The sequence below is a fragment of the Pholcus phalangioides genome, unplaced genomic scaffold (genome assembly GCF_987345545.1).
Source record: "Pholcus phalangioides strain wild (caught in Gottingen) unplaced genomic scaffold, Ppha-v1.0 ptg000017l_1, whole genome shotgun sequence".
Taxonomy (NCBI): Eukaryota; Metazoa; Arthropoda; class Arachnida; order Araneae; family Pholcidae; genus Pholcus; species Pholcus phalangioides.
In genome coordinates, this window is record NW_028301610.1 from 37549178 (window position 1) to 37568616 (window position 19439).

General features: G+C 36.6%; 1 protein-coding gene and 1 pseudogene across 2 annotated transcripts in view; one reads left to right on the forward strand and one right to left on the reverse strand.

Moving 5' to 3' along the window:
- The window catches only part of LOC149072996 (uncharacterized), a 174888-nt gene that overhangs the window by 11069 nt on the left and 144380 nt on the right, over nt 1-19439 (forward strand). The window lies entirely within an intron of this gene.
- Nucleotides 13043-13924, reverse strand: LOC149072997 (histone-lysine N-methyltransferase SUV39H2 pseudogene; annotated as a pseudogene).

Sequence of the window (19439 nt, forward strand, 5' to 3'; positions counted from 1 at the left end):
ACTTCCATGATGTGATTGTATACTGCTATCACTTTAAGACAAGTAGGGTTATTTCATTTTAAGGTGGGGCTTGACAAATCAAAAAAATATTTATGTACGTCAGCCCAACTTCTTAGAAGCCAAACATGACATTTGGCTTCTAAACGTGAAATACAGCTCAAAATGTTTTCTTTTACTTTTTACAATTTTGCATCACCCTTCGACTCAGATTTGGAAATTTACTCCAATTTGGCAACTTACCGCACCAATACCAATTTTCTAGTTGCCATGCCAACCGGGTACCTGGAACTTGTTAAGCCCTGTGTTAAGGTACATTATTTTTTAATTTACTTCACCATTGCTTTCTCAGTTAATATTTAAGGTGTGTTTCAGTTAGACTTGAAAATACTTCTGCAATCAAACCTACAGCTTGATCTTCTTTGTTTCATTACATTTCACTGCACCATATTTTTTCTGAATTTGCCAACTGACCTGCTATAATGCATCAAGTTTGGCATAAAATGGAATTATGTTTTGACATGTGTAATGCCTTGAAATGGAAAATTTATTCACTTAAAATTTCTGGCACTAGCAGGGTTGGCAACAACATCTGGAGACATAACAGGGTTTGACTCAGGCCTTTATCCAGAAATTTCGTTCAGGGGACCAAAGTGATCGAGCAATAGATTTGGTCACCTGTTTTTCTTTTTTTTGTTATTTTCTCACATTTTGGGGGAAGACCAGACTCCCATTTACCCCTCCCCCTACTATAGCCTTGGTTTGACTGCATACACCAACCTTTCTTGCCGTGGTTTCTAAAATGTGCATCAAAATTATTTGTCGTAAGTACCCATATAAACTTGATCCCCACAATACTCTTACAAAGAAATGCTTCAAAGCACCAATCATGCTCGCATCAATACTGCCAACTCACTGTAGACTTCTTAGAAAAAGTACTGAGTATCGTAGCGACATTTCACTAGCTATATAATTGCTTACTGCTGGGTTGGAAGAAATCCTGGCAACAGGATAAGTCCGACAACAGAGTTCTGGCATTCATTCAGTTGCTTATCATTCAGTATACATGATTTTCACTGTAATAACTATTAGTATAACTGATATTTATTTTAGCGAGTAATTACTACATGATTGATATTTGTGCCGCTGTTAACCTGATGCTCTGTTGAAAACTTTTTAATTGGAAGAACACAAGTTGAAATCACCATTAAAGTCTTGCCACAGAGCAGCAGGCTTTACAATGGTACAGATAATCAATCATTACACTTCATAGTATTGGCTAAGGCTTCCACGGCCGGCATTCAATGACTTGCAAGCAGTTTCTGGGCTATTAGGTCATGATCTAGGATATTTTCTTCCTAATGTCTCGCCCAAATCTGTGGTGGGGTATCTTCTGAGGTTAAACAGATATAGGTATCAGCGGCACACAGATGTGGGTGAAACGTCTGGAAGAAAATGTCTTAGACCATGGCCTAATATAGCCCAGAAACCACTATAAAGTCCTTACACTTGACAATTCAAAATATAGATGGCGGCACTACAAAATCACACTGCTACATAGGCACTATGACTATTGGCGGCCACTCTCTTTGTTCCAGACTCATGGAGCTGATCCCTGTAAGTTCTGGAGTTCACTCTTTTAGTTGCTTTTCGCTCTCTTTATTATATAGGCCTAACTACATTTTTACACAATGGGAGAAACTAATCTATCATTAATTTTTGGTTGAGTTGATGATTTAAAAGAAAATTAATTTTTCTCATTCCAAAGCTAAGTTCAGGTATGACAAATATTTCAGGAATTCGAATAATTTGAGTTGCTAACCTAACAGTTCTGCCAAATCGGTTGGGGGAACAGATAGCTAAAGACTTAGTTATATAATGAGGATTTTTTATGACCTGAGAAATGTCATTACGGATTGGTTAAAGTTTCAGGTTTTTAAACAATCCGTAATTGGTGTGTTTCTAAGACATAAAAATCCTAGCCCTATGTAATAATTTCTTCCTTCCCCACAATATTAATCATGTTTACTTCAGTTCTTGTCAAATCCCAGGTCACCATATCGACTATAAAAATAGTATTTGCACCTATATATTAAATTGGAATCTGGGAGCAACACAAAATATTTGGAATTTGTATATTGGAATATCACTGTATCTCTCAATACCAAAGGTGGTCATTGTCCTGCAAAAGTCGAAAGAAACATAATTTGTACCCATTTTCCGTGGAAAAAATTTGACTTTTAAAAATTGCTCTGGCACCCTAGATCTTATGTAATATGTTAAGCCCTGGTTTACTCCGTATGCAGCAACAGGGGCATCTGAAGTGTTTGGAACTTGTGTGTGCTCGTCTTGATCTTTACTTAGGAAAATTTTTTGATTTCTGAATCAATTCAATGGGTGCTCAGGCCCATGGTATAAATTAACATGGGTGCTGTACTCAAACACCCTGACAGACCAGTCACGACCCAGGCTCTGTCCCTCCAGGGATATAAGCCTTTTACCCTTGACTCAAACAACACCCCGGCTCTGACAATACTGCACAGCTATATCTTAATGTACAAATTTAACATACACTAGTTTGAATCTCATGTATGAGTAAGCATGCATAGTAATTCTTTGTGTGAATTATGATAAGAATCACAATAGATAATCACAATTTGATAAACAAATACTTGCTGAATGAAATGAATTTTAATTGAAATTTCATTCCTCATAGTGTACATGTGCGAATACATCAGGATGTTAATCAGTCAGTCATCCTTTTTCCAACTGCTTTACTCAAGTCTTGTATGAAGATCTTGAATTCTCGCCTGTCCAAACGTTGTTTGGCGCGATGTACCACACTGGGATAGGTCAGTTCCAGATAATTCAGTTTGTGGGTGTAACTGACCAGATGCTGCATCAGATGTTCGTTCCACATTTCATTTTCAAAGCAACACTCGCAATAATAGCGACGGGTTCTGCTCGACTTCACTATCATCTCCATTCCTACGATATTTAAATTTAAGGAGATGTCTCTTACAGATATTCTACGACAAATTCGGTCCATTATTCACAGAAAACTAAGACACGAATATAGTTCTAACCACTAAAATTATTCAATGTTGACGTGGATCTGTCTTGAAAAGCTGGCTTTTGTGAAGATTTGGGAAAAAAACGAAGTGAGAATTTTTGAAGATGATAGAACATTTTATATTCATTTTCAAATTTTTATTTCGTTTTATTATGGACGAACAATTTTGATTTTAATCATTTGGTTTTACTCTGCCTTTTGTACTCTGCCTTTTGAAGAAGTATGATGACCATACGTCCTGTATTTCAACGTAATGAGGTCCCAAAGCAGAATGTTTTGTATTCTGCAACGTGGCCCCCGACTGACTGGAAATGTTCTACAGTAAAAATTCCCATAATAGTGTTTCTTCACACCTTTCTTAAAATTCTTCCAGGTTGTTTTGCAGTAGCACTGATATGCGTTGCAGATTTTGGCATGAGGCTTTTTGGATCACGTGATATTTCCCTTTTGTTTTTAAGGGACATACCAGCTAACCAATATGGCGACTTCCTGTGCGATTCATGAAACAAACAAATCTAAATTAAACACAGGAATGAATCGTTTTTTCTTTTTAATTGGAGCTAGAAATTTCGAATTTTTTTTAACTTCAAGTTATCGATCTTCCTATTTTTCCTTCAAAAAATGCTTGATTAAAGCTGCGGAATTTCTTCGATGTAATTTATATGGGCCCATAATTAATTTAAAAACATCCTAAACTATATGGATTGATGCAATTGGATAATATAAGACAATAACGGAGACATTACTTCTCATTTTCCCGCTTGAGAAGATGTAAATAAAAATTATAAATCAATGTTGTTGCATGAATATCCACCTCAAAAGTTGGTTTGGCTCATTATTTTACATTTAATTTTCTAGGCTTCGTATCTCTAAGCAAGCTCAATATTTCGAAAACCAAAGATTAAATTCAATTTTTAAAATTATTGACGTGGCAGAAAACCCCACTAAATTTCTGCATTTCTAGTCTAAAATCAGCAATTTTAACATTGATCCCCATATAGATCATCCAGTGTATATCCCTCAGGAGTGATGATGATTATGACGTCTATTCGAAAAGCCTCATTGGTGAAAAGCCATCTGATTTTTTTTGTGAAAATGCCTCTATTTTTCGCTTATAACTACTATGCAAGACTGCTTGCATTTTCCTTTATTGAAATCGGGGATTTAATTCATTTTTCAACTTGAATATTATAGTTGTAATTATAATTTATCATGCATATTTGGTAAGTTTTATTTCATGGAATTAATTTTAATCCACTACAATTTGCAGTGGGGCTTTTTCTCCCCATTTTCGGTTTGTCAGTGATTTTAGCAATATTTGGCGACTCTGCTGACCTTGGCATCATTTTTGATAGACTCCTGATTTCCCGAGGAAATACGGTCAGCTTAATGTGAACAATGTTGTGAGTTTATATCCGTAGTTGGTCAATTCGTAACGGTACAAATTTGTCGGTGTCAATTCGTCGTGTAACCAATGCATCGCAACGTCGATTCTTCGCTGTACATGTTCCCCACGATTTTATATGTAGTTTTTGCCTTAGGGGTCATTCAAGTATTACGTCAGCATCGATGGAGGGAGGGGTTTTCCAATTTGCTGACTTTTGATGACAAGGGGGGGGGGGTTTGGATGGTGCTTGTCATCAACCACCCTTTATGAAGATATGAAATATTCTTAATGGCATCTTATTCGGTACGCCAAAAACGGGAAAAACCTTTCGATAGTTATTGGGCACCTGAACTAAAATTCTACCTATTGATAAGTCCCCTACAGAGCCACTTTAATGATGTCTAAATGTTTCACAGATCCTTCAAGTGCTCTGAAAATGTTTCAGGGCCGCTTAAAGGCTCTCGAACTGTGCCACGTATCACTCAAGTGATCCGTAATTATACCACGGATCACTTAAGTAATCTGGGAATGTTCCGCGGGTAACTTGAGTGATGTAGAACCGCACTGGGGACCGCTTAAGTGCTCTAAAACTGTGACACATGTCACTCAAGGGATCTCTAAATGTGACACGGATCGTTTGTGTTCTGTAACTTGCGAGCTACTTAAGTGATCTTTGAGGTCTACTTCAGTGATCTGAAAATGTGCCGCTAAGTTCATTTTTACAAAATTAGGTTTTGGGGGGGGGCGGCAAGCCACATCAGATAATCTTCAGGGCCACATTTGGTATGCGGGTCAAGGGTTTGCCATATATGGCTTAAAGGGTGTATCGCAATCAATTTCTTAAAGAAAAATTTTGAGTTCTTATTAAAATCAAAAATTATTAAAAATTGAGAGGCGTATGTTAAGCCAGCTTACTGATTCTTCACGGGGGAGCAATACAGTATATTCACGTTCCTTACCATTTAAGACGTGCGAAAATTCAGCGCCGTAACATTACGTTCAGGATCGTTTGGAGGAAGATAATTTTGGCCGCAAAAATACTGCCAGAACCGTTTTGAAGTAGCCAACTTCACACGTAAATATACGTGCAAGCACGCCGGTCGGTAAACATTCACATTCAGCAGGCTGATAACCACTTCAAAGCGGGCACTAAAATGATATTTTTATTGTATTTTTGTCAATTATGGAGATGCGGCGAGCCCTAAACAAAATTTTAATTTTTCGAGGGGTGACCATACTTCCATTTTCCTTCCATGTTTGTGTTTTCTTTCCCAGCATTATTTCGGAAGCATTGGAAGACCCATTGAGACGTTTGAGAGGATATCACAGTTCGCTCCTCTATCTCTAGTAGAGAAAGGTTCAAAAGTTAGGTTTACTAAAGTATTCAGAAGACTTAGAGAGTTTTCGGTTCAGTTACGGATGCTAAATGCGAAGATCGGAACTAGAGGGGACAAAATGTAGGGAGCGGCAATTTTAGATGGGAACAAAACACCGTTATAAAACTATTGAATTTTAAAGTTGTGTGGGTGGCGAAATTGCATAGACTTAAGATATAAAGTATTATTATTATATTATATTATAATTTTGCACAGAGTATTATTACTCTGTGCAAAATTGTTTGCCCCTGGCGGCAAAAATCCTTGTTACGTCCCTGTTAAATGCACTGGCTTTCGTTCCTGAAAATAAAGTGGGTTCCATTTTCGAAGAACTTGTCAATGCGGACTATTATGTCCAAAATGAGGAATTGCTTCAAATCGTGAATTATTTTGAAGAAACTATGATCGAAAAATGCAATTCACAGGGCATTATTCAAAGACTTGTTTCCTCATAATTAGAGCCCGGATTATATGCACTAAAAATACAATATATGCACTTAATGCATACAAATATGCACTTAAAAAACCAAAATATGCACTAAAATATCCTGAAAATGTAAAAAATCCCACTATATGATATATGCACTAAAAATGAGTAAATATGCATTATAAAAAAAAGCACCATGAACACAAAGATGTTTTTAAAATTCATATTTTCTATTTCTTGGTGCATATTTATTTACAAAAATAATATTCCCGCATATGCAGATAAATTCCACATTTTTTATTTAGGTATTTTTAATTTCTATTTTCTTGCATCTGCTCAGTGATGGAATACCAGTAACGAAAGAATTTCGACAGTATTTCTAAAAAAAATGTATATTCTTTGCTTTTTTGAAAAACAAGGTTTTTTTGGTTTAAAGCGGTTTTAATAACATTTACATTGAATGATTTTTCAGTTTTTAATTAATGTCATTAACACAATACCCGTATCAATTAATCTATACTGATTAGGGGTTAAAAGCGGACGAGACATATGCGGACATGTCGGAAATCGGGACATATGCGGACATTTTATGTTTACCAATAATCAAACGTTACTGGCGAGTAATTCTGGCGAATTTTAAGGTACGTTCTCTGGTCGCGATCGGGTCAAAATCGGACATTTTATGTTTACCAATAATTTAACACTTATTGTCGAATGATTCTGGCGATTTTTCGAGCTACATTTTCTAAATGTGTTTAATGGGGGGGGGGGGGGAAATAAGTTCTTGGAAAGTTTGAAGAAGAATCAATATATGTCGGCTGCCGACCCCATGGGAGATTGTACTATGAAGAAGAATAAATTGACTGAGAGCTGGGAGGATGATTAGAGTCAATTGTCGCCTTGTTTTCTTCTGAGAAACGTCGTTTGCCGTCCGTACCTCCAAATACGACTCTTAGCCAGCCCATGGATAAAAAAGTAATTTTAAAACTTTGAGAAGGTTTAAATCAAAGGACTTTTGAGGTGTTTTGCAATAATCTCTGCCTCAGAATTAACAATCGCTGACTTCTGCAAACATAATTTAATACACTACATTCCTCATAATTTTTATTCATGAAGCTTGGCAAAAAGTGACTTCCACAGGGGCGCCGTTATTAGACACGGGGCCATCTCAAAAATTTCGAGGCATCAAAAATGTTTAGGACACCATTAGCCCCGATTTTATATATTTTGTTGGGGGGGGGGGGATCATCAGCTATTATTTCAGAATATGCAGGAATGCTGAGAAATATTCTAACAAAAAATTATAAATGCGCAATAAAATGTAAATAAAACAAATTAATGATAATTCAGTAGTTAAAGGTAGTTTTAAAGTGATGAGAGGAAACAATATTCCAGAAACTGATGAAAATTTCAGAATTGAGGAATTAACAATAACTGTAAGAAATGGATCCAACACCAATGAAAATTCAGAATTAATTAGAAAAATAATAACAGAATTGATTTTTTTTAGAATGAACGGAAGAAAAAATTCTAGAATTGATGAAAATTCGGAATTAATGCAAGAAATAATTTAAGAATTGATGGAAGCCTCCAATAAGTTACCGTGAGTGCGGGGCCCGGTGCAACCGCATCTGCCGCCCACCTCTAAGGGTGGCTCTAAACTTACAGAACCATGAATTCCGTTTGGGACGCATTATAACCAGATTGCTTTTCAGGCAGAAATTTCGAGTGCTTTGACACGTAGACTGCTCAACACTAATTTCATTGAAAAAAACTTTTTAGTGATTTCAGGGTAATTTTGAGTGCTGATTCTGTGTGTGAATCTGGCATTATTTTTTTTCAAACGCTGTAATTTTTAACATAAAGTGAAAACTAAATTTCAGTAGCACTGCATAAGCAGCACACAAATCGCATTTAAATCTGCGAGCGGAGTTTACATCACTAGAAAGCTTGAATCAATGGAATGAATAAATTTAATCATGAAAAGTAATCAATACATAAATTGCAAGATAAGTCAATACTGATGATACTTAGGGCCGGACTTGGGCAAGTGTGAAGGTTGGCCGCAACCGGGGCGTAAAATGTTAGGGGCCTCAAAAACGTGATGAAAGAAAATACTTTGATTGCATTTTAATTTAAAAACTTCGTTTTCAACAAAGCGAATGCATTTAAACCTCACTACAACGATACTCAATATAACGGTAAATTACTCTACAACGATATTTTTTCAAGCCTTGTTTGAAAATGCCTATACCCTAATGTTAAACTGTTACCTCTCGACATAACGATATATAATCCCTACATAATCTACAACGACATTTTTTCTTGGTCTGCAGAGTCGTTTTATCGAGGTTTCGCTGTAGCTTAAAATTTTGTCTAAAACCTTTAAAATTCAGACATCGAACCCTATTCCTCTTGCCTAGGGTTTTCACAAAATCCCTTCCTCCAAGTCAAGTAAAGGATGGAGGTGGATCTAGTGCTCCGGACGATGGGTTGCTAAATTCTTCTTTTAAAATTTAAAAAATTACACAAGGCATACATAATGCATACTTGCCCGGCCGAAAGAGTATGAAGTTGAGGTCCTGGGTAGGTAATCGGTTCAATTTCCCCGACAGCTCTCCAACCTTTAAATGTCTGGAAGCAGCGGGCAATATCGTTTAAATTTATTGTCGAATAATTTTTTTCTCTGTGACCACACATGAAATAGTAGTTTGATGTTCATTCTGCCTATGTAAACCTGGCGTGCTCCAGGGTGTTCATGGTTACTCAGGGATTAGGAAACTCCGTTTTCGAGGGCCACAAAATGCTTAAGCCCGTCCTTGATAATAAAATAATGCGTATTTGTAAATCAATAAATGCACATCTTTAAAAACACTCCACTCAATTATCAGATTTCAATATGCAGGCAATGCACGTCACACGAAATTTGTGGTACATTTATGTTTAGAATAAAAGTAAAACAATATATGTATAATATACATTATACATATCGTGTATACATTTATACATCGTATAATATATGGAATGAAAATAAGGGAATATATTTAGGATATCAGAATAGATCAATGCAGTAATGATATGCTCTATAATGTTGCATTTTGTCCACTAAAATGAACACAAAATGATATTAAATTAATTCAAGGAGAAGTACTTGCATGATTTTCTGTTATGGGTTTTGAATGTCTTTCATAGGAGGCTTCGGTAGAGTAATCAGCCATCATACGTGAGGCTCGAGCTTGCCTTGATACTTCTGTTCCATTACTTTCATATCTTGATGAAACCACCTCTCTTGTCATTAAAATGACTCAGATTGTCTGTGAAATTGGACCAAGTAACTAAGAAGAAAATGCGCCTTTGTGCTCATATATTAACAGCCTATTTTTCAAACGTTTGAAAATTTTTAAATTCAAATTACAAATTAATCGTATTTTACTGCAATTCTTTCATCGTTCTCTGCTTTGTAATCATTCAAAAAATTCTCAACAACCGATACGAAACATGATCAAACTGAAGATTGACCGGATTGAACGGATATTGATTATTATCCGTCAAAAACGCTGAAAATTTCGAATCTTTAAGAAATTTATGAATTTGAGAACCATCAAAAATCCCTGCTCACAGCTGTCTGATGATGTGATATACGTAAATTTTGCGCATAAAATTTCGAAATTTCGCAAAAATAAAATTTTCTAAATTGGAGATTTTGCATTTGTTCGCAAAAATGAACAAAACTAACGATACATTTTTCCTTCAGGTTTCATTTTGAAGCGAAGTAATAAAGTACTTAATTAGAAGCTAATATTTCTGTAGGCTCTCCATATTTCCTTCTTTAATAGTACTTCCCTCTGTGAGTAGTAACGGCGTTGTAGGTACATAATACAGTCGACTCTTGGTTTACGAAGTTAATTCGTTCCTGAGGTAGGTTGGCAAACCGAAACACATTTGCCCATAGGAATTAATGTAAAAATAGATTCATTCGTTTCTAAGACCCCGAAGATTCCTACAGTGTCAATTTTTACACTTTTTCACGCTCAAGTGAATAACTCGAAACCTATTGAATCGGAATATAATCATACTGACATTAAAAACACTTTTTTCCAGAGAAAATCCAGACTTTACGAGAAAACGGGCATATATGCTATACATGGGCAGAGCTGTACCCATGTCTTGTCTGATTAATTTCACATATTAATCTCAATGTCAAAGCTCTCGAAATTTCTGCCAAAGTAATCTGGCTACAATGCGTTCCAAACCAAATTCATGGTTTTATAAGTCACTTGCTGCCAAACTTCATCAATAAGTTCTATGAGTAATGTGGGACATTAAAATGATGTTTCTAGAAATCAGATAGTAGTAATTATATATGTATCAGAGGTTATTGCAAAACGTGTTTCAAAAATTTCTTTGATGAAAACCGTCCCAAAATTTGAAATGACAAGCTGATCTATGAGCTGGATAAAAGGAGTCGAATTCGGAGGAATGCATTTGAAAAAATCGAAATGCGGTCGTAGGCACTTCAATTTCTCCATTATCATTTCGAATTTAGTCAAATATTTTCCTGCTTGCGTGTTCGTAAACCGAATCAATTTTTGTTGTTGGTAAACCGAATTTAACGCAAACCGAGACGTTCGTAAACCAAAAGCTGACTGTGTCAGCATTCTTGCTATTAGCGGGACTACGAAGACTTTGAATTACTGCCTTTGCAAAGTAGGTAGTAGAATTTCATTATATTTAACATGCGCATGGCCATCAACGCATCCATGGCAAACAGGTGTGCAGCAGTCTTAGCTGTTCGAGGAGACCACACGCCCTATTAAAACTCATGCATCATGTCTAAACAGTACTTTTATTTATCGTTTACATGTAACCAAATTGTTGCCCTAAATCATCTTTTCATGTTTTTTCCATATTTTCAAAGAATTAAAGCTTAATTCCAAATTTTTTTACGTCTTTTTTCTGTAATGCGCATTGATACGCGTGTACTATCCATTGTATGCCAATACGTGGCTGTCTCGCACGGTTTTCTTCACTTTTTTGCTTGCTCCCTAATTGTTTTGAGCAGTGTATTTTTTCAGTTAGAGATAGTCGGCGGTTATTTTCACGAAAAACGGCTACTTACCTTTTTCCCATTTGAGGCTTTTCGAATAGACGTCAATCATCATCAGCATCACTGAGGGACAAACACTAGGATCCCCCCATAGAGATCAATGTTAAAATTGCCGATTTCAGCGTAGAAATTCGGAAATTAAGTGAGGTTTTCCACCACATCAATTTTAAAAAATTGAATCGGATTTTTGATTTTCGAAATATTGAGTTCGCTTAGAGATACGAAGCCCAGAAAATGAAACACAAAATAATGAGCCAGACCCACTTTTGAGGTATATATAGCTCCCATAAAAAAGAAAAACTATTCATTTCTATGTTTCTTTAATTTAGATTAGTTTCATGAGTCGCACAGGAAGTCGCCATATTGATAACCTTGTATGTCCCTCAAAAAGAGGGAAATATCACGTGATCCAAAAAGCCTCATTGACTATTCTAATACATGGGCTAACCATATCACTTATTTTTGGCCATCATGACTTTTGAAAAAAGGGACATTTTTGGGTGGCATGTAGTTTAGACCCTTCAGAAAGTCGCCAACTGTGGCATCTCGGAAACGTTTATTTTCGCTGTGCTTGCTTCAACTGGATTGTACTGCCTTCTCTGCTAGGGCTTTAATCCTGCCAAGTGAAACAGTTGTGAAAACAGTTGATATTTTCAGTCCGGGACAGGGGCCCTTTTTAATGGCCGGCGGCGCTTCTTGGCGCCAAGCAGGGTGAATTTTTCACTAGGGTGGAAAAAACCATAAACAATTAGAGCTCTTCTAGTGTAAATCAGAAATTTTACATGTTTTCAAGTCCGTCACTTATGAAATCATTTTTATTTGATTCCTAGGGATGTCATACTGAGGTTTGTTCTAATTATATGAAATACGTAAACATGTATCCAAAATACTATATGTAAATATCAAATGACCGCCATCAATTGATTTTTTATAGATTTTATTATTTTTATAGCTTTAGTAATTAATGTATATCTTGTATTCTCTGAATATGTATTATAAAAACACATACTACACAAATTACAATTTTGTTCATTTATATCCCTGGTTAAATTGTGAGGAAATCTTGCTTAACATTGGAATTGTATAAAAGTTTATTGTATATGTTGAATCTCTTTTTAATATAAAGTACCAGGGCTGGACAAATAGAAAAAAAATCTAACAGGTGAACAATTTTTTAGGGGTTAAATGTTTTTACCCAAAGAAACAAGTCTAAAATAATGCTTCTTTTGACTTTCAGGACATAATGCTGTAACTTCAGATAGTTTTCGTTTATGAATTGTAACTTGACACATTTAGTTGTACAAAGCTCTTAAACTCTCATTGCAGGTGAAAATCTAGTTATTTCAGGGTATATGTTAGCATTGGAGATATCTGAAGCTCAAAATAAAATGGGTTTTATTTTGAATAATTGAGTGTATTGTGGCATTATTTCAATGTGATAAAACTGAAGCATTTTTCTCCTAGTTGATTTAACTTAAATTTATTTGTTCTTGCCCACAAATACTATTATGCATTTTTTGTTTACTGAAATTATACACCTCAAATAGTGTTACAATTTGAGCACTCATTTGTATAAGTATGTATATGTAAATCTTTCTAAAAGTTCAAATTTAAAAAAAATTCGACATGCTGATTATACGTCACATTAAATTAAAAAAAAAACAACAACTTTTTCTCAGTTTAAAAATTTCTTGCAATCCTTTGCTCCACAAAGGCATCTGATTCGGACGGATTTCTTCTTCCTGCTTCCATAACCGATTCTACTGTTCATTTTGTAGTCGAAAGTCAGTTCCTCGTCCTCCTCTATAGGCCTGGAAGCGAAAAATGCCAGCCTAGGAAATCGACTGTCCATGAGATTCACGTACACAGCGAACACTTCAAGGTTCGGAGAGCACGAGTGATTTATAAATCTTGCGGGATTCCCTAATTTTGTACCATCCACGACGTAAGATGATGCCGAGTCACTTCCATCAAAGTTCAGGTCGAACATGTAAGTAGTGCCGTCATCCTTGTTGTTCTTCTCTCTCCTCTCTGCTTCTTCGTTTGAGATGATTTCGCCAAGGTACTCGATGACGAATTGGCCTTTGCTGATCGCCGTCAGTGTTTTGAGACCCCAACCGCGGCCGTCGTCGGTCTTGAAGATTTCGAACTGAGTCTCGACTCCCTTTTGGACCACACGATTGGGGCAATCGATGCCGCACTGACATTTCCTGTTGCATTCAAATATGGGCTGACCCGGCAGGACGTTCAGCCTTCCGTCGATGTAATTCGGCTCTTTGCGGTTCGGATCTGCCAGGGCCGGGCAGCAAGTGGACGACACCGTCGAGCAGTTCCCATCGCAGTCGCATCCGAGAAACGGTTCTTCCCATAACTCAACGCAAGTGGATACGTAGTCACTCAAAATCTTGAAGTCTGACGGTGGACCGTCGTCGTCAACGTCATTCGTGACTCTGATGTATCCAGTGTTTTGATGTACTCTATTAATTTCTATTTCCCAATCGACCAACTGCTCGAAATTTGTTGGGCAATTTTGTAAACAAGTTTCATTTACCGCCATCGCGTTTTAAATTGCCGTACATAAACCAACTGGCAATGTTGCCAACTCGAACAAAAAAATAAGTGATCACGTGACTGGTCACAGAGTACAACTCTCATCTCGGATCTCTCTTGATTTGGATCGTATACCATGCAGGTACTGTATTTCTAAAGTGACGCAATAAGACTGACCATATTTTTTCGAGAAAAATAAAAACTGATTATAAATATATGGGGAAATAAAGAACATATATTGGTATCATTTTTGGCATTAATTGGCGAAGGTAAGCAAAATTGCCAACTATTGCTGAAATCACTGGAAAAATCACTAATGACGCGTATTAAATGTTATGTATATATTTATATTCGTCACCACGAGATGGCACTAATATCCCACCGCCACTGGGTGAGAAGTATTTTATGAGTAGAACCCGGAAGTTTAGGCACTAAAAATGGTCGAAATTGGAAGGTTATAATAACTGCATATCCAAGTGAAATTGATTTCAAGCCCTAAATAAAATGTTAGTAAACCCTCAGGATCGGGCCAATTCAAGGACCACCAGACGCGGAGCCGTTAGAGAAAATGATTCGTGGGGCTCCTCCGAGTTGCGAATAATTTTCGTTTATTTGCTGTATTATTTGGAACAATCGTTATTTTTATATTTGAAACATGGCTATCCTGTTCCATTTTTGTAAAAAAAAAATTTTTTTGTTTATTATCACGTATTTGGGAGTCCTATGTGGCCCGCATCTGTCACACCCCTGGTTGCGACTCGGGTAAATTTAATCGAATACTAAATATGTGCATGTTTAATAGCCATGGTTGTGTGCAGTGCACTTTATGGTACAAAACGCTCCCCAGAACACTGTCTGCTTCTGTGAGCCATGACTTCAATTCATGACCTCTTGGGACAGTCACCGGTCAGCTATACACAAACAACGCAATCCAATGGCTGAGCGAGACGGGTGAAGCATGTAGAGAAACAAGAATTTCTAATTTTCCTCTGCTGTTCTAACACTGACTGCGTTCATATGAAACAATCATTTGTCTAACGCCATCAGGTCAAATAAACGTTTTTGATTCAATTTTTCAAATTTTTTTGGTCACAAAGTTTTGGTTCAGTACATGGCATCACCCAACACCAATTTCTCAGATCACTTATTTGCATTTAAATGGAGCTGGGGGGGGGAGGAAGAGCGCTTTCTGATGGTTATTAATACTGAGAGTTGGAAAATTTGAAAGTTTTTCTTTTGAAGTTCTCAAAGTATCCAAGTTTTACAGATTATGACCTCTGAAGTTCACTAATGAACTTAAAACTATGTTAAAATAGGCACACATTTATGGCGCAAAAATTCCAAAAAAAGCATTTTTACCAATAGTTTGAAAATAGATAAAAGCCAGTTATGGCATATTTTGCCTCAACTTGGGCTCTGTTTATAGCCCCGTTTGTGCAATATTGCGATCTCAACTGGGGAGCAGGCGGGTCCCGGGCGCTGGAGCAGAGGGTGTCCAAATTTCATTCTCAAATATTACCTTCAACATTACAAGGGGGCGCCAAAATGCACACTTGCTCCGGGTGACCAAGCATCTAGTTGCGGCCCTGGAACTGGGAGTTCTAGCACCCGCTGGACGACTCTTTTACTTCGTAACGGCCCAGTTTTATTCATTTTTGTGAGTAGAAGGCCTGGTTAAACTTCTCCCGGTCAGAAATTTTGCGAGATAGATTCGGTAGGCAAGACGTGTGTGTAATTAGTTCCCATATGAATAAGCTTCTTGCTATCAATCCAGTGACAAATTTAACGAATGTCGGAGCGTTGAGGAAATTTTTTGAATGTTAAACTCCTATACGAAGCTTTGAGTCCCTGAACGTCACAATCTGTCGCGAATTTGTTCAACGACAAGATGTGCACGAAAACGAAACGCGATGTATAGAGAACAATCGTTTCAAATCGAATGTAATCAGCTTTGGCAGCTGACGATACAATTTGCATTTTTTGCAAAAAAGATAACCGCGACAAATTTAGATGCAAAGAAATGAATGTTAAAAAGAAAAAGGACTTTCCTGAACGTACGAGACGTTATTTATGTTTTACTCGACAACGTTTATCTCGGTGTAAAAAGCAAAAGACCGAATTGCTAAATTTGCCAAAGAAACATCATGAAACCGTGTTTCAAATCGGTGGAGCCACAACCTTCCTCCCCGCGAGCTGATACAGATAATCCAATATGTTCGAGAAAAGGGTGTCGGAAGTGTCCCAGAGTATAACTGCGTGTAACAGGATCAGACGTTATTTTTACGAACGGTTTATGCAGTAGCTAAGAACGGAAGTGAAAGCTGCATTGCGAAATGCTTAATTGACCCGAGGCAGCCAAATTTCCGTAATTCGCGAAGATATATCTAAAAAATTGTATCTCCCAGTGATAGGTTAAGCCAATTTGAACCTCCAAACTTTTGGGGATGATAAACGAGAGATGATGGCACTGACAAGGAGTGCTGCTGGCCTTATACAACACAGCCGACCCCACCAAGTTTATAACACTGGAAGTAGTGGAAACTCCTGACACACACTAGTGCTGAGAAACTACCACCCGGCTCCCAGATGTTTATGGAACTCTGACTTGGGGGGTCTCAAGAATTGGTGGGGGTGGAAGCAAGTGATGAAAATGGGATGCTCATCGGCACAGATGTCGTATGAGATTTTGACTAGTGAAATAAAAAGAATCAGCAGTTGTCTCGGCCACGAACACCCTGTGTTCTCGATTGGTGTTTACAAGGGTCCTCCATAAAGAATGTAAAGAACGCGCTCTGTGTGTTTGTGTTAGCACGAGGGCTACTGATGATTTAACAACTTTACGATCGTTTTGGGATTGGACTCTATTGGCATAAAAGAAAAAGAAGGGAAAGACCAGGAAGCGTTATTAGAGAGAACTGTTTGAATCTTCGGTCGTTTTGAGGGATGACAGATAGGAAATAGTTTTCTACCATAGGAAAAAAAGAAAATGTTCTTCCGCAATATTTATGGAAATGCCATTTTCTGAAACTTACAGAAAAATTCAAGGCAGACTCAAAGTTTTAGGATGACTATAAAAGTGTAATTGAAAAGTAGAGATGTGGGTCAAATATTTGACTGCTATTCGGTATTCGGCTCGGCCGAATATCTGTAAATCTAAACACAACAAACTAATTTAAAAAAATTATATTTATTGGAATTAGAGTGAGATAGATGGCTTTTTTTTCTCAGCCCGAGATATCGACGAAACAGTTATTTTCCGGATATTTTGCTGAGGTGAACTCGGAAAGAAGTCATCACGTCTCCGCCGGGACTCGAACCCAGTCCCTCTTGCATACCGGGCAAGCATGCTACCATCTACACCACTGGAGACATGACCCTGCCTTCCTTCATGTCTCCATTAGTGTAAATGGTAATTCTTTGCAGGAGGTAATGTCAGCGTGAATTTTTAGGATAAATGAAACTGATAATAGAATTCTACTGCAATAATATGGAAGTGAGTATGAATTATACAAATTCACTGACAGTATTTAGACAAGAAACGTATTTGTTTGCTCAATCAATATTTATCATAAATAGTATATATAGTTGTAAGACAGACCAATAAACACACACGTAAAAACCATGGGGCAATTTTTATATATATATATATATATATGTATATATATGTGTGTGTGTGTGTGTGTGGTGTAGTAGTAGTAGTAGAACCTTGATTAACTGGGCATAATGGTGAAAGTATGTAAAAAAAAATGTGAATATTAAGACAGTGTACATCACCCAGAGATGTGCTACTACTTATGGGAAAGAAAATGTCTATGAGGTAAGGTAATTACTATTACACTGGTCTTTGTTCTCGAGGAGCAGCAGCTGGTGTCTTTATTGGATTATAAGACCACCTGCTTCTAGCATGATGGTGTCACTACTGTTGCTGCTACTTCGTGAAGGAAAAACACAAAAACAAACCCTGAGAGATAACGTACCATTACATCAACATGTGTAATGCAATCTTTATTCATGAATTTTCTACAGATAGAGCATCAGAATGTAGCCAAAGGTTAGAAAACGTGGTAAGAATGAGAATTTTTGGCTTCTATACATAACTTTAAATAACTAAGTTGCTTTACATGTGAAAAAAAATATACATATTCAGAGAGAAAGAGAGCACTTTTAAGACCCCCTGGGGAAAAAAAACCACCTATACCATGTTGTACCATTTAAAGATATATTATCAGAATGTAACCAAGAATATAAAATGTAACAAGTGAAAAATTTTGGCTAATGAACAAATATGATTTTTCTGAAGGAAAAAAAATTGTATTTGGACCACTTGTATTTGATTTTTTTGAAAAAAAAACACAACTTGGTTATAAAATCAACGTTGTTTAAATTATTGTCGCGAAGGAGTAAATGTTATATGTATATATTTATATTATATATTCATCATCGCCGCGAGATAGCACTAATATCACCCCACCACCACTGGGTGAGAAAGAAAAACGCCACTGTTTCTAGGGAGTAGCGTTTCTAGATTATATTCTAGAAACCTTGGTTTCTACATCCACAAATAAAGGATTTAAGTTGGATAGCTGGCGTTTTCCAGTAGTGTTGTCTTTTCGATGTCTTTTTTTTTTTCAACGGGAAAGGAGGCACTACTGCAAATTGCGGTGAATTAAAATTAATTTCGCGAAATAAAACGTTGAACATGACAAATATGAGAGATTGATATTCTTAGTTACAACTATAAATATATCGTAATATAATTTGAGTTGAAAAACTATTCTAATTCTTGATTTCAAGGCTTCATTGAAAATACGTGGAATGACGGGACGGTTTTTTAAAAAAAAAAAAATCATGACCAATTTTACGTGAAAATACGGAATGTCCTAGGAAATATGGGACGTATAGTCCCATAATATTTGTCGACTTTGGACGCAAGTCCACCCTCGGTTTACGAACTAACTTCGTTCCTGAAGTCCGTTCGTAAGCTGAAAAATTTTTCCCACGAGAGTCGATGTACAATGGATTAATCCTTTTCTGCTTATACCTGTGTTAATCCACGATATAACGATTTTAGTCGATTTAACGAATAAAAATGTCGGACTTCACCGATTCGTTAAATCGGGGTTCGACTGTAATCATGTGTGAAGAAAATCTTTCAACACTTTCATTTTTATGGCGAAATACGGACAAATGCTGAAATACGGTTTGATGGACAAATCGCAGACTAATAAACTGGTAAAATGAATAGAATTGAAAATTTTTTTTATATTTGTCAAATTTACCGACTTCAATTAGGAATTATGGATAATTGCGGGTGAAAGTGATAACACAAATTTACAGATAGTGTTTACCGAATTACAATAATCATTAATTTACTACTTTTCTCGCAAAATTTATGGTTGAAATATTGGAGTGAAATTATTTTCCACAACACAAACACATTCGACATTCTGGTGATGAAAACGTTGAAGTTTAATGATGTGACATGGATAGAGAACGTATACAACTTCTACGGAGAATGGAAT